Raw genomic sequence first — 9790 nt, 5'->3', positions numbered from 1 at the left:
AGCCGGCTATTTCAGGCCCTCCGGGGAATTAGCCCTGGACACCCGGGAGCTTCCAGGCTGAACGCTTTCGACAAATGGTCTCTGGCCCTGATTCTCCCACCGTCCCCTCGGCTCCGGAGGGAAACGGCGGGGCCTCCGTGACGAGCGCAGGAAGAATGTGGTAACCGCAGCAGGTGGTACCACCTGGGCTTGGCTCCCAGTCCAGGCGCCCAGCTGCCGCCCAGCTGCAGAGACCCAAATCCCAAAAATTCCCCGAGGATTTCCCCACCATCTGGCCTAGGATATCCCATGCCCAGAAGCCGCCTCACGAGCCAAAGTGTCCCGTTTCAGACATCACCAGTGTACCTGGAGGGTCAGCTCACCACCCGTCCTCAGACATTTTAATCCTCTCCTGCTGGCGCCTTCCGCCCCCATCAGCAGCGACGTCCCGTCTGCCTTCCAGTAATGACTGTCCATCAGGAGAAGAGCCTCCACCCAGCTCCTCACCCAAGCCCTGCTCAAAAGCAGCTTGGAACTGCTCCAATAATCTTCTCTCAGCCCATCGCCATGGCTTTACTGCTCTAAGAGGAAGGAAGCAATCCGAACTTCTCTTGAAAAAAGCCCCCTTGCCATCCTTCAGGGGTTGGGGACCTTCAGCCATTAGCTCTGTAACACCCCACACTTTGCAGCATGACAAAGGGGATTAATGAGAACTTTATTTCGAGAGACCCCCCCCAGAGCCTGACCACATTTCCTTGCCTTCCTTCCTCGCCGCTCTCAATGTCCTTGCTCTCAGAAAAGCTGGTCCCATGGTCATTCAACAAAATCCCTGAACACAGATCTGGTGCTGGACTCTGGGTAACCGCTGAGGACAGTGAAGACTGTCCTGTACTGAGTTCAGTCCATGAGCTTTTTGCACCATTCCTGGCACTTGATGCATGTCATGTCACTGAACACTTACAAGAGCCCTATGAGGAAGGTGGGGCTGTCATCACTGGTGTACAAAAGGGTTGGAGCTCAGAGAGGTTAATTCACTTGCTCAGAGTCAGAAGCTAGAGAGCCACAGAGTCGCAGACCCCAGAGCCCCAGCTCTTGCCCACCAGCCATCCTGGCCTCTGGTTAAGTACCTGGGCAGCACATGCAGATTTATGCCACACGGCTTGTTGCTGGGGAAGATAACTTTAGCAAATGCGCATTTCACAGCATTGTCGTTGGACAGGAGGTCAAGGCAAAACAGACTGTGTTGTATGGGGCAGACACAGAATTTGGGCATAGTGAAGTAATACTTCTTTCAAGGACTAAAAATGTCCTTGGCGTGTGAGGCATGAAGGGTAGATGTGCAATTAAGCTGTGATCAGTTACAAAAGTGCAGCTCCAATTCCCCACCCCTTCTGCATCCATGCCCTTGATTTGTGCAGCTCCCACTGTCAAGAGGGGGCGGTATTTTGATGCCCTTTGCAACTGGGTTGCCCATGACTTGGTTTGAATGACAGAATGTGGAGGACCCGGGGTTCCAGAGGCCTTGCCCACTTCTCTCTCTCAGATCCTGCTCCAGCTGAGGGCGAGCCCAGGCTAGCCCATTGGAGGATGAGAGGCTACATGGAGCAGAACCAAATGGTCCCAGCCAAGGCTATCCCAGACCAGCCGGTTGCAAGCCTCACCTGCAGCTGACTGCAGAGGCACAACTGGCTGAGAGCAACACTCAGTGGCCCACAGACTTGTGGGGAAAAATAAATGGCTATTTCGCTAAAACACTACATCTTGGGACTATCTGCAGCAAAACAATTGCTAACTAGTACAGAAGCTAACAAAACATCAAGTGTTTTGCTTTCTCTTTTAAGACTGATCATTTGAATTTAGGTAATACTTGGACCCTGAAAACAAAAGGCTCTACTAGCAGCCCCAAGCCATTTTACCCCTTGGGCATTTATTTACAGGAATGTGGGGACAGCTTAGAAGCCTTTCAAGGGCCTGGGTTTGAGGGCTGAGAAAAGAAAATAGATCGTTGGCTCCCAAAAACAGGAAGAAATGTGCAAAATAAATTTGATAAATGCCTCATTAAATGCCTTCAAAACATGGCATTATGTCAACTGAAACTCAACTCTATTAATATATAATTACATGTGTTGAGTAAAATTTAACACATAAAAGCCAAATGAATCATTTCTTCTTAATAAAATCCAAAATAAAAACACAGTAGGAAAATTGGAATTATTTTTGCCACTTTTTCTGGGCCAAATTCCACAGAATTACCAAAGAATAATAACAATAACAAATCTTCAGAAAATTTCATGGTTGTTCCAAAATTTTCTAGCACAGGATGTACACGCACCTACATGGATTTGATGTGCCATGGCACGCACCTCCAAAAACTGCAGTGCCCAGGGCCAGGGAAAGTCTTAAAACCGCGCTGGGAACGCAGCTGCCCTTCCCATATGGGGGAACTGCGAGGCAGAGAGATTCCCTGGGGAGGCAGCTGCCCTGGTCTGAATCAGGAGGCTCCCTCCAGGTGGACCGGCCCGGGGCTCTCGCTCTGCCAGGGCCAGCAGGCGAAACCCATCGGTGGCAGGGGTCGGGTCTGACCCCTCTTCTCCCACAGCACCCTGTAAACCCCCAGCTCCCAGGCTCACCCTTGTCTCTTGTTTTGCCTCCTTCCTCACTAGACTGGTTCCCTCAAGGCAAGGACCACAGAGGGGTTCAGCTCTGCACCGCCGCCTTCTGGACCAACGCTCGTGGAGCACCAGCCACGTGTGAGCACTTGTGCAGGCACCGGGATTACAGCCGCAAGTACAACAGATGTGGCCGCACCCCCAAGAGGGAGACTCACGGAGGTGGCAAGCAGCAAGCACAAGTTACAGAGTAAGTGGGTGGCAGGACAAAACTCTTCATGAATTCACCATGGATCTCCAACCTTGAACCCCCCTCCCCCTCGGTCACTAAAGAGGTCTCTCCCGTCCTGTTCTACCCTGCTCCAGGGGCGTCACTCCTCATGAGGCCCCTCGGGGGCAGAATTGGGGCAGAGGCGCTGAGGACAAGTGGCCCCTGGGTTAGGGTTGTGGGATGGGGGTTCTTCTGGAAGAGCTGAGAGAGAAGTCACAGCAGCTGCAGGGGAGAGGGAGAGGGAAAGGGACGTTGAGGGGACATTTCTGATCCATGCATCTCTCTTCACAGCACGTGGGAGAGTCGAGGGAAGGACTCCGGGACTCTTTGGTCCCTGTGCAGTTTCCTCGATGGTGATCCTGCTGAGTCTGTGCCACGCGGGCGGAGGGTTTTCAGGAGAAGCACGTCAAGCAGAAGGCCGGGGAGCTGTGACTTGATTCTTGCGGGCAGGTATGGGCGGAGTCAGTGCTGCTCAGGAGGAGCGAAGGTAGGGGGAGAGGAGAAGAACATTCTGGGAAGGGAAACCCATCTAGGAAAAGACGAGGGGCTGGACAGGAGTTCAAAGAGGGGGAAGGGGTCCCGTGTGGCTGGAGCACCCGAGGCGGTGGGCCCAAAGGAGCCATGGCCACATCAAGGGTTTACCTGACCTTATCTTGATGCCTGGGAGATGGGAGATGGCAGGCCCTTCCAAACGGGCTTTTTTTTTTTTCCTAACTTAATGTTTACAGAAACCAAGAGAAACAGCAAAAACCCTTGAACTCATCCCACCCAGCTCTAAGCTGGACCTAATTTAAATCACCAGAGCCAGTAGGAAGTAACTATGTTATCAAATCTCTTTGGAGGTGATTCAATAGCGATTCCAATTACACTAGTGTTTCCTTATCTCATACAATTAGGGCTCCCTGACTCCAGCTTAACCCATCCCTAGGAAAGTGATGCCCCTAGGTTTTGATCCAGGCACCCGAGTGAATAGATGAGATACTTAAGACTCCACTTTGAAGCTCCAGGTCCCCTGACCATGGGTGGACGGTGGCTTTCTGGGCATCTCTGTTACGACAAAACACACACACACACACTCTTTGGTCTCAGATTTGCTCTGCATTGCAATGGTTGGCTGTCTCTGCCAAAACTTAACAAAAAAAACTCCTCCCCCTGAGCATGATGCTGGGCTGTTCCTTGGACCACAGGACCTGGAGAGAAATAAAGGCAGATGCTGTAAATGTCTTCTGTAGAGAGAAACGCTGGAAACACACGTGCTTGGGATAAAGTATCTGAACAAGGCTGTCAAGCTGCATTTCATATTGGCAGCCTGGAATTGATGAAAACTGTGGTTTCTCTTGGGAGGTGCACTTGATTTAAGTCAAGACAGGCATGATGTCCTAATCAAGCCCCCCTGTTCTTGGGCACCAGCGCTGGGCCCCTGTGGTTGCTGCTGCTCATCACTCAATTTCTCCGTCTTCCAGGAAGATGACCCAGATGACCTTCTGGTCGAAGGGCCAGGCGAGTACCAGAGCCCAGCCAACCCAGGCACGGCATCCTCCTGACCCAGTGCCTGGTCCAATACAGTGCATCCAGGATTTACACAGCAACAACTGGGACCAAACTCACTCTTTTCCCTTGAACTTGAAGCAATAAGGGTTGGTAATCATTGGGTTCTCTTTGGTAAGTTAGAGGAGGATGCCTACATTAAAATTTTTATCCCGTTACATAAGTTTAAGGAACCAGAGGGAATCTGCTGGGAGGAGAATGGATTATCGCATGAAATCCAAGTATAAAGTGCAGCTGGTTCTTGCAAGTAGTTGAACTGGAGACAGAAAGTCTCCAGGGACCAAGGAAGTGGCCCCTCCCATTTCTCCTTGGCTGCCTGCTGCCTCGTCTCTCTTTGATGAGTGCAGCCTCCTTGCTCCTTTCTCTCTGAAGACAGGCTCTCTTCAACACTCTGTGTATGAGGCAGAAAAAGCTGCCCCTGCCTGAGCTGCTCTATTATTTCCATCTCCCCCTCACTCCCCAGTATCTGACCAGCTCTCTCCTACTATCCCATTTCCAAAGTCCCGGTAGAGCAAGTATGATTGGTCCAGCTTTCTGAGGTGTCTAAGCCCTGGTCCAATCAGATATGTCCACAAAGATCCACCCTGGGGGTATGGGGACCCCACATGTCTAGTGTTTGTAGAATGGACTTTTGCATTCTCAATAAGGAAAAATTCTCATCTTGGTGAAAAGATGCAGAAGCTATTTTTGTGTGAGATGAAGGTCTAGTGCTTCTGGAAATGTCTGCTGTCCTAAACAGCCAAAACCAAACTAGTCCACCCTAAAAGAGGCACCCACAAGAGTCACTCAACAATAAGGGGGAAGAAACCAACCTGCTCTGTTTCGAATGGCTCCCACTGCCCATTCCGACTTATCAGAGTTGATTCCAAAAAGAAATCCCTGGGGCCCTTTCACCCTTTCACCTCCAGGAACATGTGGGAGGGGGAGGTGTCGAGTCTCAACTTACTGCTGCACCAAGCCTCACTCCATTTGCTGCTTTTCATAAAACTTCCTACTCAAACATCTTGTTCTCATTTTACCCCAACAGCTTTTTCCATTCCAGCCCATCCTTTCTCCTGTCTCTTAAGCAAGCTGCGCCCATTCTTATCTCCCTATAAGCTCTATGACTTTGGGGAGAGCACTCCCCTTTCTGATGACTCATCCGTAGAGGGGGATAACAACAAAACCTCCCTCTAATCCAGTGATGTCTAGCAAAACTTAAGACACATTAGCACTTTAACCCAGCAATTTCGTGTCTAGGAATCTGTATCGCAGATTGCCCTGTATGAAATGACAATTTTAGGATTTTTCATTGCAGCATTGTTTGTCATAGCAAAATATTGGAAGCAACTCAATTGTCCATCAGTGGTACCAGCTGAGTAAACCTTGGTACATCCACCCGAAGGAACACCACACAGCTGTAAAAAGAATGAGGCTAATGTCTGTGGTTGATACAGAAAAATCTCCACATATATTAAGTGAAAAAAGCAAAAGCATAGAAAAGTGCATGCTTATGCTAAGTTTTGGGTAAGAAAGTAGAAGAAAGACTCTAAGTTAGAATTTGCTTGTATTTGCACAAAGAAACAGTGGAAGGGTAGAGCAGAAAGTAATAACAACTATTCTTTAGGGGAGTGGAAGGGAAGCAGGATGGACAGGATGGGAGACTTCCTGACATACAACTTTTAATGTGGTTTTAATTTTTGATCTTATAAGAGTATTGTTTATTAACTTTTTAAATTAAAAATATCTTCATAAAATTATTATAAATTTTAATTCCTCCCTGTCTCTAGTTACTTAATAATCATACAAGTGAGCAACTATGTATATAGATGAGGACTAGTTGCCATGGGCTAGTTGCCAGCTCTGAGATGTTGGGCTAGCTACCTCTCTGAGCCTGTTTGCTTGGTCATCTGTAAATAAGGATTGGAATAGTACCAATATCAAGGAATAACAGTGAAGGTTTAAAAAGGTGGCACGTCCATAGCAATCATTGCCTAAGTGGGAGAACTAATGGGTGGGCATTTACATTCCCCATCCAGTATCTTGCACAGGGAACCCCAATAAATACCTGAGGATTGAACAACAGTCATGAATAAAGCCTTGGAATTTGCTCATTGAGAAACCTAAAATAGTCCCCTAATGGATTTTCGATACTAAACTCAGACCCAAATTAAAAACAAAAGGAAAAAGTGATAATATCCAGGCAAGGGAGAAATAGAGAAAATATGTATTTTAAGTGAAATTCAACTACCAGGTACTTCAGAGAGGGTAGAAAATGGCAGAAGGGCAGTGTTAGGAGACAGAGCTAAAAGCCTTCCAGAAATTAAGAGAGAGTAAGAGCGAGAAAGAGTTTGTGCATGCGAGAGTCTGTTGATTGAAATGTCATACCAAGCAGAGAAAGTGGCCATTGTGGCTGCTGGGTGCAGGGAATGGGAGGAAGAGATGAGATGTGGATGCATTTTCGGGACTTGGAGTTGTCCTGGGTGGTGCTGCAGGGACAATTACCGGACATTGTAGGTCCGCCCATGGCCCACTGGATGGAACATGGGAGAGTGTGGGCTATGATGTGAACCATTGACCATGAGGTGCAGTGATGCTCAGAGATGTATTCACCAAATGCAATGAATGTCTCATGATGATGGAGGAGAGTGTTGCTATGGGGGGAGTAGTGGGGTGAGGGGAGTGGGGGGTATATGAGGACCTCATATTTTTTAATGTAATATTAAAAAAATGAATAAAGACAAAAAAAAAGTTGCTGAGAACTTAAAAAAAAAAAAAAGAAATGTCATACCAAGTGCCAATTGGTAAAAAGTAAAAAAAAAAAAAAATCCCACATAGGCATTTCCTATTGAAACTGCAGAACATCACGAAGAAAGAGAAAAATCATAAAGTTAACAGAGAGAAAAGATAAGTTACCTACAGAGAGGGAGAAATTGGTCTTCGAAAAGATTTCTAAACAGCAAAAACTGATTTCAAAAGTCACAAAATCACATCTTCAAGGAACTGAAGGAATATACAGTTGTCAGCCTGAAATTATACCCCCAGCAAAACTATCACTTACAAGTTGCAAAATAAAGACAAAGACATAGAAGTTTCATTACTCACTTGTTTGAATCCTGCCCACTTCAGGCATGCAGAGATGGTTCAAAGGTTGTTCAGTTCCTTGCACCATGAACACAGTCACATATTTTTCATTGCTCTCATTTTCAGTTCATATCTCTTCTCCCACTGCACCTTGGCACATATCTGAAGCCATGTCAGTCCCTAGCTGCTTAACAATCTCAGAGCACAGCGCTACGCTATGTTGTCCTCCAGGCCTTTGCTCAGGCTCATCCCACTGCCTGATTGCCCTTCCCACATTGCTTGGCTTGGTTTATTCCTACATTTCTCCTCCAAGAAGTCTTTTCCCCAAATGCAAATTGAGTATAGATCAATTTCATCCCATTATATATTGAATTACAACATATCTGTTGGATGCCTCTGTGGTAGTTTAGAGCCAAGGAAAGCACGTTCTTAAACATGGACCTTTTGCTTAGGTTTCTTCAGACAAGGTATGGCCCAAGATAGGTCTTAATCCTGTTACTGAAGGGTCACACACAGAGAGAGAAAAGCCACAGAGGGAGCAGCCAGAAGCTGAATATCAATGGAACCCAGAGAAGGGAAACGCCAGGAGAGGTTGCCACATGCATTGCCATGTGACAGAGGAGCCAAGGACCAAGGATCGCCAGCGGCCAGCCCCAGAATGCCAGTTTTCAGGAAGGAAGCATCACTTTGATGACACCTCGATTTGGACCTCTCCTAACCTCAAAACTGTGAGCCGATAATTTTCCATTGTTTAAGCTGACCCATTGCCTGGTGTTTGCTTTAGCAAGGAGAAAACTGAAATCATCTTCTATTGTGGGAAGCTTGTCTTAATCTCTGTGTCCAGATGGATTTTTTTCCTCTACCTCCACTCACTTTCTGGGGATAAAATACATCCAAAACCAGGATAGCCAAAGGGGGACATATGCTACATGAGATTCATATCAGATGACAAGTTAGAGACCCTTTAATATAAATACCCATCATGAGATAAGCCCATGAAAAAAGTCCGATGGTCCTACAGATGGTGACATCTCCCCACACACGGTGCTGGTTGTTGGGCCAGTAGTGGGAACCTGAGGGTTGTCGTCAGTCATAGTGATAAATGGGAATTCACATTAGGGAGCGTCATGATGGAGTACAGTCAAACAAAGGTGGGGGTGGGGGGGGGAGGAGGTGGGGGAGAAGGGGAGAAACAAGCAGAGGCAGAAAGTTCGTGTTCCTTGGAAACCCTTCCCTGTCCCATAGTGTTCTTTCTTTCTGACATGAATTCTTCATAGCTCTGTCCCTTCCATTTAGCACCCTACCTCTTGACACTGACTCAGAGCATCATTCTAGAATGCCGGATTAACGAGACATGCCTAGCAAGAGAATGGTTCAGGCATTCTGACCCCTGACGGTTCACGAATTCTTACAGTTTCCTTGCACTAAATACCACCCAGATCTCAACAAATCTGCACATTCCTGCCAGCAAAGAAAAAAGGAGTCATTTATTCAGTGATGGCAGGCCCCAAGTGGATTATAACAGTCTGAACCCAGGTAATTCAATATGCTTTAGCTTTAAGGTACTTAAGAATTCACATATAAGAATTTGGAGATTTGCAGAATACATGTCTTCCAGGGGGGAGAAATTTGACTATCCTGGCAATTTCTATAAATAAGATTATCTTACTTGGAGGTACATTCTAAATCAAAGATATGCTTCCATGAGAAAAGGAAGGAGAGAGGGAGAGAGGGAGGGAGAGAAAAAGAAAAGAGAAAAGAGAAGGAAAGAAAAGAAAAGAAAGAAAAGAAAAGAAAAAAGAAAAAAGAAAAGGAGTTGGTTACTATTTCCCAGCAAACTCGGTGCCTTGAAGGTAGCATCTTGTGCCTTGTGTGAGTTTTGGATTAAAAAAGGTTGTCCAGGGAAGCAGCTGTGGCTCAATCAGTTTGGCTCCCATCTACCACATGGGAGGCCCTGGATTTGTGTCCCAGGGTATCCTTGTGAAGGCAAGCTGACCCGTGCACCGCGGAGAGCTGGTGCAGCAAGATGACGCAACAAAGGGAGCCAAGCAGATACAGAAAAAACGTGCAGCAAATAGACACAGAGAAGAGACAGCAAAGAATGGAGCAAGCCACGGGGGGGGGGTTAATAAATATTTTTAAAAAAAACACGTTGTCCACATATAAGCTGCCATTCATTCTGACCTCCTAATAATGCAGTGAGAGAGGCAGGGCCAGGATTATCACACCCACCTTATAAAAGAGGAAATTGCAGCAGAGCACGCTAAAGGCCACATTATGGGGGCCAAGCCAGGTCCCCAGACTGACCAGCCCAGGTGGT

Source organism: Dasypus novemcinctus, chromosome 24 (genome assembly GCF_030445035.2).
Source record: "Dasypus novemcinctus isolate mDasNov1 chromosome 24, mDasNov1.1.hap2, whole genome shotgun sequence".
Lineage (NCBI taxonomy): Eukaryota > Metazoa > Chordata > Mammalia > Cingulata > Dasypodidae > Dasypus > Dasypus novemcinctus.
This window is presented reverse-complemented; position numbering follows the sequence as displayed.